At 38.6% G+C, this 24,672-nt stretch overlaps 1 protein-coding gene across 11 annotated transcripts in view; it reads right to left on the bottom strand.

Moving 5' to 3' along the window:
* MGAT4C (MGAT4 family member C) overlaps positions 1 to 24,672 on the bottom strand; it is a 3,121,932-nt gene that overhangs the window by 2,513,061 nt on the left and 584,199 nt on the right. For 8 of the 11 annotated variants that reach the window (XM_044088415.1, XM_044088414.1, XM_044088413.1 and 5 more), the window contains one exon: positions 4,656 to 4,815. The exons of the other annotated variants lie outside the window; for them this stretch is intronic. The gene's annotated coding sequence lies outside the window, so the exon portion shown is untranslated. The remainder of the gene's footprint in view (positions 1 to 4,655; positions 4,816 to 24,672) is intronic. 11 annotated transcript variants of the gene reach the window in all.

The raw sequence follows: 24,672 nt of genomic DNA, 5'->3' as shown, positions 1-24,672 counted from the left end.
ACCACATTCTTCCAGGACAATTAATGGTAAAGATGGACAACACCACTGTTATGTGGTACATAAACAAGCAGTGGGTACCCATTCCTACCCCCCCCCCTCTGCAGACTAGCCATGGCTCTGTGGAACACAGCCTTGAGCTACTAAGTGCATCTACAAGCTCAATTCCTGCCAGGAAGATTAAATACACTGGCAGACAAACTAAGAAGAAATCTCATAGACCCACATGAGTGGAAAATGGAACCAAATATTTTCAACATGTTGATACACAAATGGGGGATCTCAGATATAGACCTGTTTGCCTCTCCCCAGAACTACCAATTGGACAAATTTTGCACAAGAACTCCCCACAAACTAGCTTAGAAAGTGGATGCTCTGTCCTTCAGCTGGAAAAATCTATCAGTGTATGCCTTTAACCCTCTGCCTCTCCTCTCTAAAGTACTATTAAAGATCAAACCGGACAAACCAAGTACTATACTGATTGCACTGGACTGGCCTCGCCAACACTGGTACCCCCTCTTGCACAGCGTGTCACTGCTGGCTCCATGGCACCTGCGTCAGACCCCTACCCTGCTGTCTCAGCAGGACAGCCAGATTCTACACCCTCAGCTTCAAACCCTGAACCTGGCAACCTGGCTAATTATCTAATGTCTCCGTTACCATCCCTCAGTAAACAAGTGTTGGATGTCATTTTGGAGGCAAGGAGGCCTAGTACTAGAAAATCTTATGCCTAAAAGTGGAAAAGATTCTGTGCCTGGAACCAAACTCAAGGGATGGCCACAGCAGCACCCAATTTACCTCAGATTCTGCAATACTTAACTGAGATGCTTCACAAGGGCCTTTCTTTTTCCTCCATCAAAATTCACGCCTCAGCCATTTCAGCTCATTACAACACAGAACCACCCCTCTTCTCTCATCCACTGCTCAAGCAGTTCCTCAGAGGAGCAAAGGAGCAAAAAATTTAAGACCACCCAGGAGAGCCCCAACTCCAGCCTGGGACTTTAACTTTGTATTGGAAAAACTCACTCTTCCTACTTTTGAGATGACTGCAAGTGCAGAGTTGAAATTCCTTTCTTCGAAAATAGACTTCCTTTTAGCAATCACTTCAACAAGAAGGGTATCTGAATTACAGGCCCTTATGGTAGTGGAGTCTTTCATCATCTTTCATGTGGACAGTGTCCCTTAGGACCAATCCCTCCTTCATGCCCAAGGTGGTTTCCAGTTTGGCTCTTAATCAGTCCATTCATTTGCCAACCTTCTTTCCTAATCCACAGAACAAAGGGGAACACATACTGCACTCCATAGATGTGCACAAACATCTGAGATTTTACTTGGACAGGGCTAAACCTCAAAGAAAATCTGAACAACTGCTGGTGGCATTTGCTGCAGGGGCAGAGGGGAAGGCTGTTTCAAAGCAAACCATTTCTAAATGGATAGGCCATTGCATTCATTTCTGCTATAAGCACCATGGAAAACCTATACCACAGGGGATTAGACCCCATTCAACCAGGGCTGCATCTACCTCCACAGCCTTTCTCAGAGGTGTCCCTACCAGGGACATCCTAGAAGCTGCTACCTGGAGTTCTGTACATACTTTCACCAAGCATTAGCATTTGCCTATTTTCTCTAAATCCAGAGCTAACTTTGCCACCGCAGTCTTGCAGGGCCTTATAGCTGGTCCTAAGGCTATCTAATTTCCTCCTCTCATCCTTAGCTTTGGGAATCTACCCAAATGTTATGACTGCAACAGTGAAACACAAAGAACATAGTACAGTTGTGTACACTTACCATAAATGTAGATGTTCGAGTGTATTCACTGTTGCAGTCCTGGTTACCCTCCCTCTAGCCCCCTGACTTCTTTTGGCTATAACTCTACTTTCCTCTTCTATGCTTAAAAGCTTTTTGGTGTATTTGCTTTTGTCTTGGAGGTACACTACTGTATATATATATATATATATATATATATATATATATATATATATATGGGTCTACTTCATTTCACTGAATCCCATTTCGCTGAACTTTCACTTCACTGAAAGTTCATTACATCGACAAGCATTTGCCCCTTCCCCAATGTTTGTGCGACACTGGAGTTGATATATATAGTAGGGGGGGTGTGAGGGGCACAGCCCCCCACATCGGGGGGTGTGGAGGGCGAAGCCCCCTACCTAAAATGCTTGTCGATGTAATGAACTTTCAGTGAAGTGAAAGTTCAGCGAAATGGGATTCAGTGAAATGAAGTAGACCCATATATATATATATATATATATATATATATATATATATATATAGATATATATATATATATATATATATATATATTTCATTGCTTCCCATTAGGGGGGCACCTGACATCTGGGGCAAGAAGAACTGATGTAATGGCGTCAGCTGCATGCTTTATACCCCTGACTGCCTGATGTCACGGAAGATGAGACAGCAACCGATGCAGGACCCAAGACTTTGATGCAAGCAGAAAACCCAAATGTGATGACTGCAACAGTGAATACACTCGAACATCTACATTTATGGTAAGTGTACACAACTGTACTTTCTAGCTAGAGCTAACTGTGAAAAGCAAGACAATGGTGAGATTTGCTTCAGTGCCCATCAACAAGCCTAGCATCTTATTGTATTATTGCTTAAGTTCACACAACAGTGAAGAATGGTTAGTAAATATGTAGAGAAGTGCATTGAGGGAAGTGAGCATATATTACCAGTAGAAATTCTGGCACTGGCTTTAGATGATTGCTCCTGTTGATGTCACATACTGACACCATGTGCAAAAATTAGACCAAAGGCTTTGTGGGTGGATGGATGGATGGATGAATTTTAGCACTGCCTCTATAAAGCCCAGTCAACATTTGATCTATTTTACTTACAGCATATTTTACTACAAAGTTAAATTCATGGTCGTCATTAATGATATAAAACACCTGGTTTAAAAATCACCATCTCCTTTATGGGAGAACTGCTAATAGAGATGTTGGACAGTCTATTGATCATGGGCATGTGTACAACTGTTATATGAAAGACGACATCTGTATGTAGAAAGTATCAAGTATGTTGTGTTGGTATTCAAATACAAGATCCTTGTGTTCAGTCATTTGCAACATGACAAGATACCTGCGGTTTTAGGTAGCAAGAACAGTTGATTCATCTATGACTGAAATGATCAAATTACTGGCATACTGCATGTGTTTCACACTGCAGTACCATATCAGTACACAGACAGTAAACAGAAGTGGGCAAAGATCTGATTCTTCTGGATCACCAAATGAAATAAGTGAGGGCTGAGGTGGCAACTCCTCATTTGCTAGATTAATGTTTGTCTTCCGGGTAACTAGTAAACAACTTAGAAGCACTAGATAAAAAAGTACAACAACCACACCGGTTTATAGTTTGATAAGACCAACAGTATTAGCTAACTAAGGAAACAGATCCACCAACTTTGCCATAATCTAAATGAAAGTCTTCATATTTCTGGTCAGCCACAATAACAGTGTCAGTACCACTGCTAGGCCTGAAGTCATGCTGCATCGGACAGAAAAGATTATCATTAATTGTTGTAGGTGTTTGAATGGGCACGCATTTTCTAAGCACTAAAAGAAAGCAGAAAGGATTGCAATGTAATAATGATTAATAGCTGTACATGTTTACATGCTACAGCTTGCTTGAATGGGCAAACTTTTTAAGAGTTTAGAGAGAAGCGAAAGGACAGGAATGGAATGGCGATTGCTGATGGCTGTAGATCATGTATATTTGTACACTGGCACACTAAGGTTTCTTCCCTAGCACAAGAAACAGTCTTGCTTATATGACCAATTAATAAAAATAGTGACTGAAATTTAAAAGGCAACAGCACTGCCTTGACAAATGCAGGTGTACATTTATCAAATGAGACGCTGATCCTGTTTTCTCCTGGCATAACAGTTTGTGTACTTTGTAGGATAAAACAGTTTGGGTTCAGAAACTAGACAAGTTTTGATGACAGAATACATAAGAGTTAGCATGCTGATTACATGAGTTTTTGTGGACAGCATTATAAAAAACAAGAAGTATATCTGGCCATGGGCCCATCACTGAAAAGGTGATGAAATGGAGAAGGGGGCAGAATAAAGGCCACAGTAAAGGAACAAATCAGTGGTAACCCAGAATGTTTACAGATTCTTCTCTTTTAACTTTTGCTGCTCTACATGGTAGCTTATTTTTTCTAGGTTATTGTTTTTTTTTTTTTTTTTTACTAATTCATAGCACTATGGGTAATTAATAGAATCTTTTTAAAAATGGTATCACGAAAAATAAACCATAAATCCTACCAGTGCAACATCATGGGTTTCTGCAGGAATATTCCAGTAAGTTTATCCTGTTAAACATGTCTCTTATGAAAAAGAATTGTAAGAAAATATCCGTGGAAGTGCTGTAGAACAATCTCAGGCATCAGAATGTATAATGATGCTTTCCTGATAGCACTAAGGTAGGGAAGCTAGGGTAAAATATATTTATGTTTCTTGAGTAACATATCCTATTTACCCTAAGAAAACTCTCACAGTGTTTGCAAGCATGAGATCACTACATAAATCAGACATAATTCTTACAAATGTTCTATCATTGAGTTCTGTCATTACAAGCCAGTCTGATATACTGACCGCTATGCTTACCTGTGTTGGTAGTTAGATAAGATGAACAACTATTACTTTAGATGGAAGGATTGCTGATTCCTCCAATCAATATTCAGATCTTCCAAGATGACCAGTGTGTCTATGATGCATGTTAGTCAGTGGACAGCTTCATACCTCTCAACCTCTTAGAGCAAGAAATCTGAACAAAGACATAAGGAAAAGTGGGGCAAAGGACAATTTTTAAATATTGTTCTTACAAACTTTAAAAGTTGATAGAATAACAGGTTTTACATTAGCGTGACTTTTATGAAGGATATGAAGTCTGAAACTCAAATGTCTGTCATTATTTTTGAATGTAAATCTTTAATGACTTACCACTAAATTTGCCAGAAGACCACAATTTTATGAAAAACAGACTAAAATATGAGGCGAAAATCTGGACATTCTTCAAAAATCTGTACAGTTGAGAGGTATGGACAGCCTCCTCACTAACATGTGAAGTAATAATAAGGATGGAAATAAGTACTTACAATAGGCAATACAGTATACATCTATATATCTAATATATATAGATTTATATATATGTATGCACACAAACACACGCGCGCAGACACATTCACAGGCAAACACACACACACACACACACACACACACACACACACACACACACGCCTGTCAATATCTATCTACATATGCATGTGTGTATGTGTGTGTGTGTGTGTGTGTGTGTGTGTGTATGTATGTAATAAACTCAGATTCATAAATAACTTGTCATAAATAACTTGTTTATTACACAGGAATAGTACTCTGTTTATGGTACAAAACAGCAACTGTCCATTCCTTTACATTAGCTATCTGACCTCAAATTGTAATCTGGCAGGGGAATCTTAGGATCAGAGTTACTCTATGCCGCCCATGTCTTTAAGATGATCTGATGGTCAGGCACATACCACGAGATAAAAAAAATAGCAGATAATCCTAATTTATTTAGAAATATTCAGTTTCTTGCACTAGTTTCAGGCCCTTTGCAGTAACCCAGACTGAGGGTACTGTGTTGTTTGTGACTGGATCAAGATTATGAAAGACATCATCTGAAAGTAGGACTTTGAACAGAAAAGGCATAGACTTGACAGGATTGGGTAGTAAAGATTTCTTGAGATGATATAAATTCACTTTTAGTACATGGTACCTACAATTGTCCTACAGAGGAATTGTTCAGATGTTTAGGACTGGTAATCTAGAAATAGTCATATTTATGTGATAGCTATACAGTGTACCACCTTTAGGCAGGAACTATGAGGTAACTGTTACTTAAGGCACACTCTGCTTGAAGAGCACATTGTGCAAGTTTAACATATGTGACAACCCCACTCTGGGCCAGTAATCAAGGAGCCTGAATCCTCACCACGGACACTGGAGAGAGAGATGTTCATAATGGATGCATTCAGAATTTTCAGATGCAGATCACTCTGCATCAAGCACAATTTCCCTTGAGAAAACACAGGACACACACTCAGCCAAGGGTCTGTGTGTCTCTATCTTTCTCCCTCCAGGTCTCCAATAAGACTCCCTACTGACACAGCTGTAGGGTTAGGTCCTCAGCTGAGTGTCCAAGCCAATTCTTCCAGCACTCTCTCTGTGAATCCTGTGCTTTGTGTCTCTGCTCAAGTAGCTGACACATGCACTCTTTCAGATTTAACACACCTGGGAAAGGCTTAGCACAGATTATCCACTCGACCAACTTTGCCCAGACTGTAGATTTACTGCCACCAGTCAGTTACTATAAGGCTCCTAAAAGGGTATCCAATCATACTGAGTGAAATTAATATTAATACAGATGGTAAGATTGACCAAACAGCCAGGCTTTCAGGAGCGGCCAGAGTTTATTTATTTATTTTATTTATTTATTTACATTTGATAACTGGGCAGTGTCGACTGGGCCAGAAGCCTGTTTTCAGCACAGACCCAGGGAGAAAAGCTACAAGGAAGATTACATAATTATACATTTGTACATATGACGATTATCTAAAAGCATATAACAATGGTGGTACACTAAGCTTATAGTATTCATACAGACAAGACAAAAATATATAATTGTTTTTTTTTTTTTTTTTGTCAGGTTAAAAATATGGCAAATGGAAGCTAAGAAGGCTCAATTGCCAAGAAATATTGACAATGGGTGGTGGAGAGAAGGAAGTTGGACAGTAAGGGGTTAAATTAGTTACCCTGGTGGAGAACATGAGCAAAGCCTATGTTTTGTGAAATATTCCTTTAGGAACTGTTTAAATGAATGTGTATCATTGATGGACAGAACATGCTGAGGTTGAGAATTTCAGTGTTTGTCAATGATATGGAGTATAAGGAGATGCCGTGAGAGTTTTGGGTTTTGAAAACCTTCAACAATATTTTATCAGCAGACCTAAGAGATTTTAGGTTAGTGTAGGGTTGGACAAGGTCAGATAGAGCTGTGCAGTTGTCAAGTTTGTATATAAACTGTATGGGCAGTTAGTAGCTGAGTTAGAGTAAGCAGGCGAGGGAGCTCTAAACAGTTCGGCTGGAGAAGGGCAGTGCAATGGTGAGATCTTTGACACTGATTAGTGGCAAATTTGGTTATTTTGTTATAGCATGATTCAAGGCTATTCAGTTCAGATTTGCAAAGATTGGTAAATATTTGTGAACAGTAAAGCAGGGAAGATAAGAGATGGGTTCTGGCTGTTGCGAATCTGGCACAGACAGTAAGATACGATTTAGCCCTATAGAGAGAACACAGTTTGACATAAACCTTTATAATTGTTAGCGCAAGGTGTTTGTCAGACCTAAGTCCACTATCAGGTCTATATCACTTTGTCGAAATGGCAGAAGTTTGAACATCATATGTTCGAACTTCTAACCTCGAAGTGCAAAACCATCAAAGGCTTAGAACAGCGATTTTTTTTCCCAGGGAAAATGATTGCTGTTCCAAGAAACACACAACACAAGCACACCAAAAAAACAGCAATCCACACACATACACTTAAAATCCTACATCTAACCCTACACTAAACTGTACATACTCTACTATCTATCCATTTACCTTAACCCAAACCCTAACCCTAAGGTCCATCACTATCGCACACTCACCTGACCCGTGCCCTAACCCTAACTCACCTATCCCACCCTAACCCTAAAGTCTGTCACTATTGCACACCCTCCTCACCTGCACCCTAATCCTAACTCACCTAACCCATGCCCTAACCCTAACGTCCACACAATCACACACTTACCTGAACCCAACCCGTAACTTTCCACCATGGTGCTGAAAATTGCAAAGCCACAGAAATGGCCCACTGAATTCTTTCCCTGGGAAAGAATTTGGTGTTCCGCTGCCTCGCGATAATCAGTTTTTGAACATCACAGTTCGAACATATGGAGTTCGAACTGCTGAAGTTTTGACAAACTGATAGGAACCCTCCACTATCAATTGTGACACCAAGAAGTTTTGTATGGTCAATGGGTTCTATTTTTGTGCCACTGGAGGAGGAAATAGAGATAGGTGGTTGGTTGATTGTTGTTGAGGTATTATAGAAGACCATAAGCTTGGTCTTAGTGGGGTTAAGTATAAGTTGATGGGCTGTTAAGTACTTTTCAATATTATGGAGGGCTGCCTGAGTTTTTTTGCTTGGAGTTTCTTGATAGAGGGGGCAGAACAGATTAGGGAAGCATCATTATCATATTGTATGATTGAGGTTGGAGTTGCTGAGGAGTTTAGGTCATTGGTAAAAATTATGAATAAAAGTGGGTCAGGGATATATCCTTACGGGACTCCTACACATATAGGGAGCTGGGGGGAGAGTTTATTTTCCCATAAAGTGGCTTGTTTCCTATCTGATAGGTAGCTATGAAACTAGCTTAGGGCTTCAAAGCTGCAGTGGTAGAAAGCCAGTTTATTGAGAAGTATTTGATGAGATACAGTGTTAAATGCTTTTGACATACCTAGGAATGTAGCAGAGACTAGTTGTTTTTTTGTTTTTGAGTTGATTTATGGTATTAATAAAGTTAAGCATGAGTTATCATGAAAAAATATACACAAATACTCTCAAAGCTTAAATATTTTCTAAAAAGACAAGCCATAGAGGAAAAAATAAACATATTTAATAATAAATAATAAAAAAACTAGAAACTACTAAATTTCTATTTACAGTAAACACCAATGTTTCAGTCACATGGAATATTAAAATAACACTGATGGAAAGTTTCACACAGTTATAGAAAAACAGTACTTCTGGGTGGCCATGGTGGTGCAGTGGTTAGCATTGTCACCTCACAGCAAGAGGTCCTCCGGTTCGATCCCCGGCTGGGGTGCCTTATGTGCGGAGTCTGCATGTCCTCCCTGTGATCACGTGGGTTTCCTCCAGGTGCTCTGGTTTCCTCCCACATCCCAAAGACATGCTGTAGGTGGATTGGACACTTCAAATTTGCCCTAGGTGTGAGTGTGTGTGCCTTCTGTGGAAGGTTGGGTGCCAGGCTGGCAACTCAATACCGTAAAACTCCACTGCCAATCATGAGCGGACAGGTGATCTTCTGTGGTGACCCTTAACCGGAAAAAGAAGAATAGAAAAACAGTATTTATAATCTCACTATATTTTCCTGACTAATCTAAAAGAATTAATGTTCCTAGTTAAGTTAATACTACTGCAAGGCAAGATGACATGGGTGAGGGTCTTTCTAGTCAGGTTTCCAAGAACAGACTGCCCAGTCTGACTGAGAGACTTTTCAATATAATATCTAAATATTATTTCAGTGTTGATTACACAATGACATCACATTTAGTGATCTGACTTCTGGCTCCCACGCTATAACCAACAAAAGAAACTGACAGGATTTAGCACCTATGTGTTACCATAAACACAGGCAGAGCTTTGCTCAGATCTCCTGGAAGTCATAAAACCATAAAACAATTTCACTCTTCCTGCAGGAGCTACAAGCTATTCTCTAGTACAGACATTGCATTTCTGACTTCATTCAAAACTGTGGGATAACATCTTTATGACTTAAGAACGTAAAATGAGCAAAACAGACCAAGTAAGACAGAATCCACAGCACACAGGATCCGAACAAAGTGCTCCAGTCACCAAGTAAAATGAATTCCTTTTAATTTGTACATCAAATTCTCCAAATAGGTAGTTGAATACAACAAACACACAAATAAGCCAAGCGCTTTCACCTAGTGAATTACCAGGCTTTTTCAAGGCAAACAAGCTGTCCATTCCAAACAACTTCTAAATAGCATCAACAATTAGGTTAAAACTCCACCCATCAATTAAGTAAACCAGGTGGTTAATATGATTGAAATAAAAGGTAGCAAGTAATAAAATGTATTTTTCCAAGTCAAAAATACATGTCTTATGTAAAACATAATTATAGCTGGGTCGGATAATCTTAAGCAATGTAATGCAGTGCAAAATTCATTGTCTGTGTAAAATTATTACAATAAACTAAGGTAAAACAAATCTGTTGCTTACAGTGCTTTCATGGAAGAAATACACTTCTGTCCCCCAAAACAATTAAAATGCACAGAGTAAAGGCTAGGAAAAATTAGGTTACAACAAAAGCATTTTTTAACATTCTGTTTGTTCACTAAGCTTTAGTACAAAGAAATGTACAAAACATGATCAACTAAATCAGTCCTATAAATGTGCTCTTCTCATTTTTAAAATACTGTTGATGTTCAAAGCCTCATTCATCCCAGGGGGGGGGGGGTGCAAGCATCCAACCTTAACTGCCAGAACAACTCACGGTTCTCTAACCTAACTTCCCAGTTACCCCCTCGTGGGTCAGGAAGTCCTGTTCCAAAACCATAAATTTAAGGTTCATCCTTTCACATACCTGGGAGTGCTTAAAAAAAGCATTGGTGTCCTTACATCTAGTGATATCATATTGATGCTCATACACCCTTCTCCTAAGCTGCCTCTCAGTTTTTCCGATGTAAAAACCAGAACAATAAGTGCAAATACCCATGTATACCACCCCTTTACTTGCACAGTTAAAGTGCTGATGAAATTTGTAGTTAAACCTTCTAGAGGGAATTGTGATGGTGTCCTGGTCAAACATGTACTGACATTGATTACAGTGTCCACATTTTGAGGTACCAAGTTTCTTATTTCTAGTTTCACAAAAAGTTTTCTTTCTCCCCTCAAAGAAGTCTTTTAAGTTCTTACCCCTCTTCCTAACAAAGCTAGGCATCGAGGGGATAAACTGTTTTAGATCTACATTGGTGGATACTATGGGCCAGTATTTGGTGATGATGCTTTCTAAAACTTGGGAGTTAGAAGAAAAGGTATATGCAAAACTGCTCTTGAACTGGTCACCCGTGTTCTTCAAAGATGTTTCCATAGGTTGTACACCACTGCCTAGTAAGAGATGATAAACCGTTTCCCTTTTACCAGAGACCTCCAGAATTAGTTGTTCAATCATTCCAACAGGATAAGCCTTTTCCAAAAACAGGCAACGTAGAACCTTAATCTCTTGTTCATAAAATTCCTGTGTACTACACATTCTGGAAGCCCTAATCAGCTGTCCCTTAACAATTCCCTTTTTCTGGTAATAGGGATGCCCACTGTTAAAGTGAAGATAGGCGTTGGAAAAGGTGGGTTTCCTGTACACCTTGGACTGAAAGCAGTTATTGGCATAATCCTTTGTTAAACTAACATCCAAGTAATGCAACGTGTCCGGGTCAAGTAAATCTAAGGAAGCTAGTGGTACTGTTAATATAGTCCAAAAACCTCTCCAATTCCTGTGCAGACCCATTCCATAAAATGCAAATGTCATCAAGGTATCTAGAATAATGCCTAATCATGCCTACCCAAAATACATTTTATTACTTGCTACCTTTTATTTCAATCATATTAACCACCTGGTTTACTTAATTGATGGGTGGAGTTTTAACCTAATTGTTGATGCTATTTAGAAGTTGTTTGGAATGGACAGCTTGTTTACCTTGAAAAAGCCTGGTAATTCACTAGGTGAAAGCACTTGGCTTATTTGTGTGTTTGTTGTATTCAACTACCTATTTGGAGAATTTGCTGTACAAATTAAAAGGAATTCATTTTACTTGGTGACTGGAGCACTTTGTTCGGATCCTGTGTGCTGTGGATTCTGTCTTACTTGATCTTTATGACTTAACCAACAAAATTATTTAATTTCAAGAGTATTTTTCAAAGTCAGCTGGATTAACCTCTTTGCTTTCAGGATATGCTGTTACAATATATACATTTAATTCAGTTATAATAATATATGTACATTTCTTTTCCTTCCAGCAGGGCACACCTTTGACACATTTTAATACAAGCTAACCTCACAAATACATTTTCAGCACAAGCATCTGTACAAATCAGTTTGATATACAATACAAATGACATATAATTATTTACAAATTCCAGCTAGCTGTGCTGGCATAAGTTATACATCCACTGCCCTACTTGTCCTGGCATGGCTAGCAGTACCCCCTAACATCACAACATGCAAAAAGTTAAGAGGAGTAAGCATGTCGTGTAGTGATATATTTTCTTACTGACAGATTTTGTAAATACATTCTAACTAGTCAATGACTGAATTTTAGGAAATATGTCCCTTCCTTAGATACACAAGTTCACTTACCTTAGGGCAAGAAGGTGTCAGTGAGATAGTAGGGATGAACAGTCCAGTTAACCTTTCCTTGGCCCAGAGGACTCCATATTTCTCTTAATCACTACTAACACCAACAGAGCATGTGTGGTGTCTAATGTAGCTGACTAGTAGTGGTCAGAGTTGCATAATACTGGCACAAAGTTAGCTAAGAATGACTTTTACCTGAAGAGTTGTAGACTTACTGGTGAACCAGGAGATATAGGCAGAGGAGATGAAAGGCTATGAAATGACTGCATTATAACCAGTGGTATCAGACTTGATTCTTTGTTAAAGTTCTTTCTATATCTTTTTATGTTAATGTGCTTAACCTAAATAAAGAAAAAAATAAACCATTATTTGATGGCCTGCAAAAACAAAAACCTTAGCTACAGTACCTAGCAGCATGGCTTTCAAGGTACAATATGTGTTGGAAGCTGCAAATGTTTAGAGCAAAATAAAACAGACCCCTGGAAGAGATGTGTGTACACAGGCAAAAAGTATTTTGAAGATAAATTAGAAATCAGAAGAAAAAAAGAGCTCACTAGAGCCTGGCTGTATGCACACAAGATACATCAGGCAGATTAACTACAGCTTATGAAAAGAAGGAAGACACACAAAATGTGCAAAAAATGAGAAGGTTTGCATGGATCAGTTATTTACAGCTAGTGACAAAATAGCCAAGGTATAAAAGAGACAGTGTACTGCAAATTCATTAAACTGTAGAGCACCTAAAATGAAAATAAAAACAGAATCTCCATATGTGGAAACTGTAACATCATTAAATAAAACCATCACTTACATATGTGGAAACTGCAACAGCATTTAAGCATCCTGCACTTATACTGAGAAAACCTTGATAAACTGTAGTGCCAGACAATGTAAAGAATGCTAATACACAGAGTAAGAGCAAGATGCTATTACTTTTTAGAGCTTCTATGATATCTGTTTCTTGTGCTTACTAAATGATTTTCATAAGCATACCGCATAATTCTTGCAGGATTCAGTCAAACAGTGCATAACCATGAATAAATGGAGAAAGAAGAAATTCAGTACAAATGGTCTGGAAGGGGCAGCCAGCCACTCTAGGGTAGGAAGTGATTAAATCAGGAGATCAATACTGACAGTACAGTAAAAGAAATACAAAACTAGTAGTAGAAGACCTTAGACCTCTGCATACACCATTCTTATCTTTTTTTGTAATACTGGGCACACCTTTCATTTATGTTACAGATCTGTACTTAGACGTTTATCAAAGTAAATCATGTTTCTGTATGGAACCTTTATAGGAATATGTAAAAACATTATTACTCAGTTCTTACACAGTTCATCCCTGTTGAAACTAAACTGCTAGTTTAATACTACAGGGATGTTTACGTAAGTAAATGCCTGTTATCCAACATTAGGAGATGCATATTTAAGAATAAGTAACAATCCTAATTTAAAGGCGCTTTAGGGAAAATTAATTACAGAAATTAAGCTAACAATGTACAAATACTAACCCAGTTCATTAACAGCAGTATAATATCCTGATAGTCTTGAAAATGAAACATTCAAAAGAGGAATTTTTGTAACACACTGATGTAGAACCATTACTTATGTTCAAGACATACCTCTCAACTTCTTAGAGCAAGAAACCTGGACAAAGACAAAAAGAAATGGGGGATCACAGTCCTGAAAATAGGGATAGATTTTAAATATTGCTCTTATAAGCTTTGAAAGTTGCTAGAATAACAGGATTTGTATTTCCATGGATTTTTCTGAAGGATATGAAGTCTAAAACTCAAATGTATGTCATTATTTAGTGACGGCAATCCTCAGTGATTTGCTAGAAAACCACAAATTTTATGTGGAACAAGCCACAAATATGAAGCAAAAATATGGGCATTCTGTGAAAATCTGGATAGTTGAGAGCTGTGCATAAGAAAACCTATGATAAGGTTGCTAACAACTGATCTTTTTAATGTCCAAGTCCTAAAATGCAGTCACCAAACTGAAAATAAGTAATTTTCCCATTTCTGTTATATGACTGCATATTGTTCAGCCTTTCACAGAAAGTGAAAGGGATTGCCTTTAAGGTTGGAAAAAACATGCTTTTGACAGATTGTTATATAGAACATTTACAAGTTATAGCAGAACACAATCCAGAATAGACTTTTTTTCTGTAGTTTTGTTCCTTCCAGAATTCAAGATTATCCATTCTTTTATTCATGCTGCAACTACACACAGAACCCAATTCAGGGTTGACAGGTAGCCAAATCCTATGGGTGCAAAACAAAGACAGTAATCATTCATGGTATGCTAACCCCCCACAGCTACAAACCTGAGCTGGACCATGGTCAAATGCGGCCCTGGCCCTAGGCAGACTAGTGGATCACCCCCCCCCCCCCCCTGGCAGCAGCCTCACTCTCCCCACAACCATTCCAGTGTCCCATTATTTGGCTATTTCTCCCTAGTTATCATAAACACTGTCGAAACTTGTTAGTGTGCATACTATTTTTGTCTTTACTTCTGCAATTATTACAGATGTTTGGATTTAATTTAAAACTTGCATTTCAAATTTTATAGCACAAACGCTGATAGACATTTGCTAAACAAAATAATACAGTCTCACAATGAAAAAAGACTTAGCATTAACAGTAAACTTCCTGCCACTGAAACTTACATTCATTGAAACAGCACATTCAAAGAAAATGCATCTGGCCAGTGGCGGATTAAGTTTATCTTTGGGCTGCTTTCAAACCATAGGCCCTTTGCACACATTTTTAGGACCATATTTACATACATGCATGTGTTCTTTAATTCACCTTCCTGATTGTATTAATTTATGTTCCTTGTATAATGCAGCATCGTCTGTTAGAGAGAGTGTGTTTTAAATTTCTAGTGTGGAACATTTTTCCAGTAAGCAATGAAACAAGACATATGAACCAGTAATGACAAAACTGCCCAATTCAGAACATTTTAACCATAACAGGCCAGTCAAACTTGTGTCATTACAATCCGCTAATATCATTCGATATGCACAATCTCTTCAGAAGTAAAAGTTACATGAATAATTCCACATTAAAGAGATCTGTAACCAATGAAGAGGTTGCTCCTAACAAACAACTTTATATTTCAGTGTTTCATCTACAAATTCTGTCTGCTGCCTTGAAGAATAAATTGCCCATGTTACATTACAAAAAAAATGGTAATATTGCAGTAGGGAATGGATGGCAAACTGACAACAGGATCATAGTAACTAGGCTTCTCATCCAAAGGAGGTCAAACTCAGGACTGCAGCCAGCAGGACTAGTCAACTGCCCAGGTCATTTAGTACCAGATCCATCTCTGATACACACACACACACACACACACACACACACACACACACAAATGGGCAATTCAGAGTGTCATCAATTCATGTATTGCATGTCTATGGGATCTAAGATAAAACTGGAGCATCTAGAAAGGGCAATCAGACTCCACACACAAGATATTCTCACTGAGGAAAAAAAACACTGCAAGGCAGTAATGTGAACTGTTTTAATTTCTTCTAGACTTTTCTTAAATTAATTAGTGGTGCAAGTGATTTGTTCTCCATAAAAAAATGAAACTGGACAAACAAGATTTCAATATTTAATGTCCATGTCATTTTGCTAAAACGAGTATCAATTTAAACATACAAGGTGACGAAGCACAGCAAAAGTTTTCTTGTTGTTAAGTATGGTACTTGCAAAGGATTTTAACACAGGCTGCTCAGTAACTTCTCAGACTTTACCACCCCATATATTCCTAGATATTCATGCTGTGGAAGAAAAGACGCTATCACTTTGTGTTTGTTGTTCTGATTCCTGATATCTCCATAACACTCACTAGTTGTGTCTATGATGACATTTAACATCTTCCCGAATGGCGATTGTTCACCAGACAGTCTACAGACAAGGGTAAAATGACAGGTCTGAGTTCTTCTTACTATGTAGTCAGTCTGTTTTCCTTAGTAAAGTATAGCTTTACTACTTTTATGGAGTTATGGGAAGTGATATGCATTTGGCTGTAATCACCTGCAAGGAGTCCAGCTTTTTACAATTTTCCTCCACGGTGGCTATAAGTAGAGGTGGGCCACACACATACTAAGAATTTAGGATAACAAAACCAAGAATTTCTATGCCTCGAAAGTACAAAAAGCTAATTAATAATTCTATATCAATCTCCCTAACTATTATCCTGTAACCTAATTGTTCCAAGAATCACTTAAAATGATAACAGATGAGCCAAAGAGAAACCCTGGTTCAAGGAATTGGGCTATTTTCAAGCTTTCCTCATTTAAATATTTTTTGCTCACACCAATATTTATTAGGCCCATAATTATGTCCAGAGGCTCAGTTATATTGTTATTAGCTATCAAAACTGTACATTTCTGTCATGTGCTTATAGACCAGCAACTGTAAAGAACAGAAGAAGCACATTTTGTTACTGAAAGTTGCAGTGGATATAGCCCAGTAGTGATGGTACTTTATGATTAGCACATGCAGTTTCTTAGACACTGAAATTTGCTTACCAATACAACACAGTTTTGGTGGTATTAGTTTAGCATGAATTTTAAACAAAATGATTTCTGACAGATGGTTGGGATTCACAGAAATTTGCTGGTGCACATAAACATCTAGGCTCACTTTAGCAAAGATGTACTGATCAGCAGAAGTGGGATTCATAGATGTGCAAGTCTATGAACCACCAATCAGAACAGTTGTAACAACTGCAGATGGCTACCCCATAGAATAGACTGTGCAGCTCCAGGTACAAGGCTGTTCTACTCCATTAAGATCATTCTGGATTGAGATGCCGGTTCTACAAAGCATACAATGGGTGTATGCAGGCTTCTTTGAATCCCTATACTATACAACATGTCAAATGGCAAAGTCATTTACGATGACCATGGTCCAAATTTACAAAGGCCATGTTCATCAGGTGTGGAAATACAGGGCAGTTCCCGTGTTGCTTATTTGTGTCACTGCACTTCAGAGCGTCAACCTTTTTATAAATAACTGTCTATTACACAAGGCTGCATAAGGTGACCTTGTGTAGTATGCAGTATTTTATGAATTCCAGTCATATTTATTAGCATCTTTACAGACAATGTGGTGCAGAATAGCTTTGGTACTAGAGTGCTGCGGGGACATTGACATTTTTGATGCATGATGTGTGGGCTCAATTTTGACTTTGAAGCTTAAGATTCCATGTTAACAAAAGGAGTGCTTCACAGTAAATGGGCTAGATCCCCTCTGAATGAAAAAGTTGAATTCAGATTTTATTTATTGTTTTATTTTTAACTTTTCCCAGGACTTTTCTCTTGCCATTGGGGGGGTACAAACAGCACATCAGTGTGGGCAAGCTGGGATATCAGATGAAGTAGTGACCAGTCATTCCTTTTGGCTCAAGCTGCAAGAGGTGACCGGTGCCTGAAACAGCCTAAGAAGAAATCAACAAATGTGAGAGAATTCTTTGCTCTGACAAAGCAAGGTGCAACTGCCCAAGCATGAGATAAAACCAAACAAAACTCTTTTTTGTTATCAAAATGCATCTTTATTAAGTAATTCTACTAGATGTTCTGTGTATTTGTGATCTGCTCTTCTTAATGAGAAAGCATGTTTGTTGTGGGACATTATGTAGTTTTTATAATATAGCTGAACTACAAAATATGTTCAAGAAGACAGCTGCAGCACATCTAAAGAAATAACTACAATATTGACAAAAGTAATTGTGGTAATATGTAGGTGTGAATCTGTGCAGAGTAACTACTAGATAAAGATGTATTAATAAGTAGGTGTGTGTCAGTGTGTGTGTGTGTATTTGTGTGTATAACAGCATGTCTCTGTCTGCATAAATTCATGTGCATCTTTGAGTGTTTATTTGTATGTCTGTGCATGTATGTGTGCACACCTGTGTTAATGTGTATATGTTTGTGTACATACATATATGTAACTTTGGGTGTCTATGTATGCATGTGTGTGTATGGAGTTGTGTGTGTGTTTGTGTGTGTGTTGCACATGCATATGTGTTTCTGCGTGCGTGTGTGTGTGTGTGTGTGTGTGTGTGTGTGTCTGTGCGCACGAGTGTGCATATATGCGGGTGTGTTTGTGGCTGCATAAATAATGTGTGTATTTGTCTGTCCATGTGAGTCTGTGTACACACATGTGCATGAGTAAGTATATGTTTGTATATATACATAATGTGCCTCGGTGTGTGTGTGTGTGTGTGTGTGTGTGTGTGTGTGTGTGTGTATGCAAGCATGTTTGTTGCTTCATAAATGTATGTGTGTTGTTGAGTGCATGCCCAACTCTGTGCATTTGTGTCTGTGTGCACACACACATGTGAGTATATATATATATATATATATATATATATATATATATATATATATGGGTCTACTTCATAAAATCGATAGACCATTTGATTGACATTCATTTGGTCGACAGCTCATTTGGTCGACAACCAATATTCAAGGCAAAAACCTGGGATTTGCCCCCCTCCCCAATGTTGTGCAACACTGGAGTTGATATATATAGTTAGTGGGGGGGTGGGGGCACAGCCCCCCACATTTGGGGGTGTGGGGGTGAAGCCCCCCCACTTATTTATATTTAAAATGTGTAGTTTTTGTTGTATTTACATGTTTTAAATGGAAATAGGTGGGGGGCTTCACCCCCCAACTATATATATATATATCAACTTCAGGGTCGCACAACATTGGGGGGGGCAAATCCCTGTTAAGTGCCTTGAATACTGGTTGTCGACCAAATGAGCTGTCGACCAAATGAATGTCGATCAAATGGTCTGTCGATCTTATGAAGTAGACCCATATATATATATATATATATATATATAAATATATATATATATATATGGATCCCTATCAGTTGATCGAAGTTTCAAAACTTTGAAGACCATATGGCCAAGACCATATGTTCGAAGTTTTGAAACTTCAAAATAAAAAATAAAAAAACATTAAAATAAAATAAAACAACTTACCTGTATGTTTTTGCAGGGGGGGCAAGCCCCCCCTGCACCCCCCCCAGCTAAATATACCAACTCCAAGATCGCACAACAGTGAGGAAAACAGCAAATCCTGAGTTTCTTGCTGTATGACAATCTCAATACCAAGTGTTCAAAGTTTCAAAACTTCAAACATATGGTCTCAGTCATATGGTCTTTGAAGTTCTGAAATTTCAATAAACTAATAGGGATCCATATTTGCATACATACATACGTTTTTTTTTTGTGTGTGTGTGTGTGTGTGTGTGTGTGTGTGTGTGTGTGTGCTCCATTCCAGTTAGTCACATCTATTCAGTTGTTTCCTGCCAGCTCCCCCTCTGGTTAACCGTAGGTTAGATACAAGTGGTACAACTGCTCTACAGCTGTTACAGAAATAAATAGTTATGTAGATGTCCACTTGTGGATCTGACGTAATGCACACTTCAGTGTGGCTAAGATACACAACAGACACTGCAAAAGCATGAACAGAGATAAAACATTGTAAACTAGATGTTTTAAACCTCACCAAAATTCCATTCATATCTGGTCTACCAGCATTGAAACATAACATGCATTCTCATCTGTAATGTGGGTACGTTTTAGAAATATAATGGACTGATCAGTTTGATATGAACAAGTTACCTCCTACAGGACTGGTTTTCCATACCTTTTTTGACGTACTTGTTGCTTGATTAGTTTTAGAGTACATCTGATCATTAATTCATGAGAGTTCCTTTAAACATAGTGTTTACTACCAGTCAGTGTATGTTTTGTATATTAGCAAGAGAAGAAATAAGGAAGCCAAAGCTTCTTCCAAATGTTGGTATATAGCGGACCAGCTAGTATTATTATGGCATCTAAAAGTGAGATTTCACTCAACCTAGAATAACAAATCTGCTCTGAGTCCTTATATTCTAACTTCATGACAGCAAACTGGATGAGTAAACGTCATCAAAATATACACCCACCAAAAATGAAGGTAGCAGTTTTCTGAAAATGTTTTTGCATGAGTGCAAGGTCACCTGAAACCCCTATGTGCACTGCAATCTTCTCACCTTGTTATTTATATATACTAAAAAGTTGCAGAGTTGTTGGGGAAAAGAAAAACTTCCAGTTATGGGGAAAAGCAACCCATACAACTGCGATATCTCAGCAGAGATGCTACATACCAAAGCATACCTGAGACTGTAATTTCAAGAAGATATACTGAGAACACACCCTTCTAGAAGTTGCTATTTGCATAATGCCAGATCTCCCTAGGACAGTCCCTCATCTCAGCAGTAGCCACTTTTAGCCTGTTTTGTGACAAATGGTGAGTCATTATTGACAACATGAAGTAGGACCTCAAAGATGCATAGAAGCAGTGATTCTGAAGGTAAATTCAGATCACTTGATCCTCATAATCTTTCCCTTTCTGTATCATCTACATGGGCAGTATATCCTGCTGAACAAACATATTATTTTCCTCCATCCAATATTAAGTATTCCTTTGTCTTTTCCATGCATTTTCAAACTACCCCCACTGTTTTTGTGGCTTCTTTAATCATCCACCCACTGCTTCCATGAAAAAAAATGCTTTCTCGTATCTGTTTAGTGCTGTCCACATTTTGTTTTCAAACTGTGTCTTCTTGTTGTCTTATGTCTCTTTCTGAAAAAAAAAGTGTATGTATTTGGACTCTGTGGGTTCTGTCAATATGTTTAAAGTTTCCACTGAACCCCTGTATGATTCCTTTCTTCAGGACTGTGCATCGTAAGCATATATACAGTATCATTAGTCTTCTATATAGACCCTCATTTCTGCATATATTCTGATGAAAATAAGGTCTTCAAACTGTACACAGCACTTAGAAGGGGTCCTACCAGCAGTGTAAATAGAGAGATAATAACTTCCTGCTTTCTCATGGAGGTGTCTTTTCCTATGCATACTAATCCACTTTCTACCTTTTTTGTTGCTTCTGTACGTTTACTTTCAGTTCATAGGTGAAAATTGGGCTAACTGCCCTAAAGGGCCATTTTAATACTAGCCAATAACTTAGGTCAGAATAATACGTTGTGCGTAAGAGGAGATGACCTTAATCATTAATGCCACCCCCGCCCATGAAATGATAAACTCTCTGATATCTGTCTGCTTCTACATTATCAATTCACTAATGTATTACTTGGCACTTTTACACTGAAGTTAAGTTTCCATGCTTTAGACTGTCTCCCCAGTCTTGTTAAGCCTCCTTTGATCTTTTCTACGCCTTGTGCATTAACAATACTGCATAGTTTTCTGTCATGAGAAAAGGCTAGTTTTTTCTTCCAGGTCTTCTGCAATATTGTTCTACAGAAATAATGAAAAGAACTAGTTCTACTCTTTACCCCTGCAGTACCCCACTGATAACCAGATTTTCATCTGTGCAGACTTCATTTTACTAAGACTGTCTTTGTCTGTCTAACCAATATTTTATACCCGAGTACACCTCATGGCCCATTTCAGTGCCAATTTGTTTACCAGCAGTTTCATTGACACTGTTATAAATGGTGTACTGAAAACTATGTCCACATCTACAGCCCCTTTCTAGTTTACTTCCTGGGCTATTTGATCAAAGTTTAAAATTCTCATCACAATCTCCAAACAATACAAAAAAAAGACCATTTGCCAGTAAAATAAAACGAAATATGGCTCAAAATGTCTTTTTTGTTCAGAAATTACTCAGTTTGTTTGTGTCTTTCGGCTTTTCCCCAGCTAGGGGTCGCCACAGCGGAACTCCAGTCTGCTAATGATTGGTAGTTGATTTTACGTGCCGAGTTACCAGCCCTGACGCACAACCATCAACGAAGGTATGCCCATTCACGCATGTCTCCACGCAGCAGATGCTCTAGCTGAGAATCGAACCAGACAGCGTCTTACTGTGAGGCGACAACGCTACCACAGCACCACCACTGCTCAGAAACTACTCAGTACTTCAACTAAATAAACCATAATGTGACACTAACAAAACATAAACTGGGTTTTTATACAGTAATAAGAACATTGATTAAATTACATCCCTTAAATAATTCCATTAATCCAATTAAGTAGTCAGCCTAGATACACTTTAACACAAAAACAAGGTTTAATTGAACATGGAGGAACATTTCATAAATAGATGAAACTCTATCATGTATAAAAAAATTATGATAAGGAAAAAATTCACTGAGGTCCTTGTGCAAAGGTTTAACAATACCCTTAATTTTCCTAAGAATCATTTCCATGTCATTTCACTGTTTAGTTCAGATGGAAACCAAATGTTATATTTTAAAATATACCGATCTCCCCTGACTGCAGTAATTTCTTAACCTTCAAAGGAAACTTTGAAAACCTGATATAGTATACAGAAAGAAACTCTCACTGAGTATAACACTTGATCATAGTACATATTGGCTAAAAATTAAACACATCATATAATCAATTAAGCTTTGGTCTGTCTCAAGAATGTGACAGGAACTCAGAGCTCAAGACAGAAATCCAAACAGACACAGGAATAGCAGATTATGCCAGCTCAATGAAGTAAAGTTTTGTCTGTACAAGCAACATTAAACTGCACTTACTGATGGCAAATTTCTTCAGTTTTTCATACAAAATAAAGAAAATAAGGGCTTGCTGCAGGCCATCCACTCCTGTAACTTAATATATACATATATACTAACTCTGACATCAGACAATGGTGGGGAAAAGAAGAACCTTCATTAAACCCACAGTTTGCAAATCTTGCACTGAAATGCACAATAAACACGATGCTGTGTCTCTCTCCTCTCTCTCTCTCTCTCTCTCTCTCTCTCTCACACAGACACACACACACACATACACACGTGTTTTACTTTTCCTATCTAGCACACACACACACACACACACACACACACACACACACACACACACACACACACACACACACACACACACACTTACTTTTCCTATCTAGCACACACACACACACACACACACACACACACACACACACACACACACACACACACACACACACACACTTACTTTTCCTTTCTAGCACACACACACACACACACACACACACACACACACACACACTTTACTTTTCCTGTCTAGTACTTACACACACAAGCGTGCACATGCTTTACTTTTCCTGCCTAACACTCCACATACGTGTGCGTGAATGCTCGCACATACACACCCATGCACACACGTGCACCTTACATTTCCTCTCTAGTACTCACACAGGCACACATTTTACTTTTCCTGTCTAGCACTCAGAAACACACACATTCTGTACTTTTCCCTGTCTACCACACACACACACACACACACACACACACACACACACACACACACACACACACACACACACACACTCTTGCTCTCAGTGGAAGATTTCCCATTCAATACACATAGATTCATCAGCCAAGCTTACACTCCAAACATTCAGCTATCTAGTACTCATTCACACAGTCTTACACCCCCCCCCCCCCAATCTCATACTCATCTGCAGACTTTCACAAAAATGGGAATCAATGGATTCCAATGATTTCTGCTTCAATGAAAGTCCTCCTATGATGGAATGACTGTAACCTGAAGGGACATGTAAACTCTGCAGAGGAAGTACCCAGCCAAGAACTAAGCTGGACATACAGCAGCTGTGAAGCAGTAAAGCTAACTGCTATACCCCTGTACTGCACATAGGGAAACAAGCACAATCAGTCTCTCTCTCTCTCTCTCTAAATGTCTGTCATCCATCAAACTTCATCGGCTGCCATGTCCATTTCCTGTCATCAGTAGAGCAAGAGCCAGTATCAGTTGGCCAACAGCCAGGTGGCTGTGGGATTTTTGTTCTACTCAGTCCCCTTTTCCAATGGTAGATATATGCATTCTCATATTTATGGGTCTGTTATTCCTTCCATTTGGGTGTACATGGTCATGCACATGTTCTAGACAAGCCAAAATATGAACTTGGCTTGACATGGTTAACCACATGCCCCAAGTCCAAACAAAGCATAACATGCATCCCACTCTCAAGCAGGTGCTGGCACTACAGTGAGACAGACTTTCTCCTTCACCCCACATTGGGGAATGTGGCACTGGGCACTCATTCACGTCCTCTCTTTTCAGGTTTTCATTTGGGGCTATCTGGGTCACAGTCAGGGTTTTATCCATCTACATCAAACAGCAAAGATGTAGGCAGATGTAACAAGTAGATTCAAGTTTAATTTCCTGAAACTCATTTCTTTGAAAGTGAAATGGTGAAAAGCTTTAAATGAAAGTCACTAATGAGTGAAACACACTTGATAGAAACATGTCTTACTCAAAGTACTGAAAACATTCAAGGTCCAAAACTCATAATACAGAAAGTTAAAAAACAGATGACTGCTTGGAAAACAAGCCTCTACTTGCACCTTCATATCCCTTGCT

The sequence above is a fragment of the Protopterus annectens genome, chromosome 11.part0 (assembly GCF_019279795.1).
Source record: "Protopterus annectens isolate FY-2018-M chromosome 11.part0, PAN1.0, whole genome shotgun sequence".
Taxonomy (NCBI): Eukaryota; Metazoa; Chordata; order Ceratodontiformes; family Protopteridae; genus Protopterus; species Protopterus annectens.
This window is presented reverse-complemented; position numbering and strand designations above follow the sequence as displayed.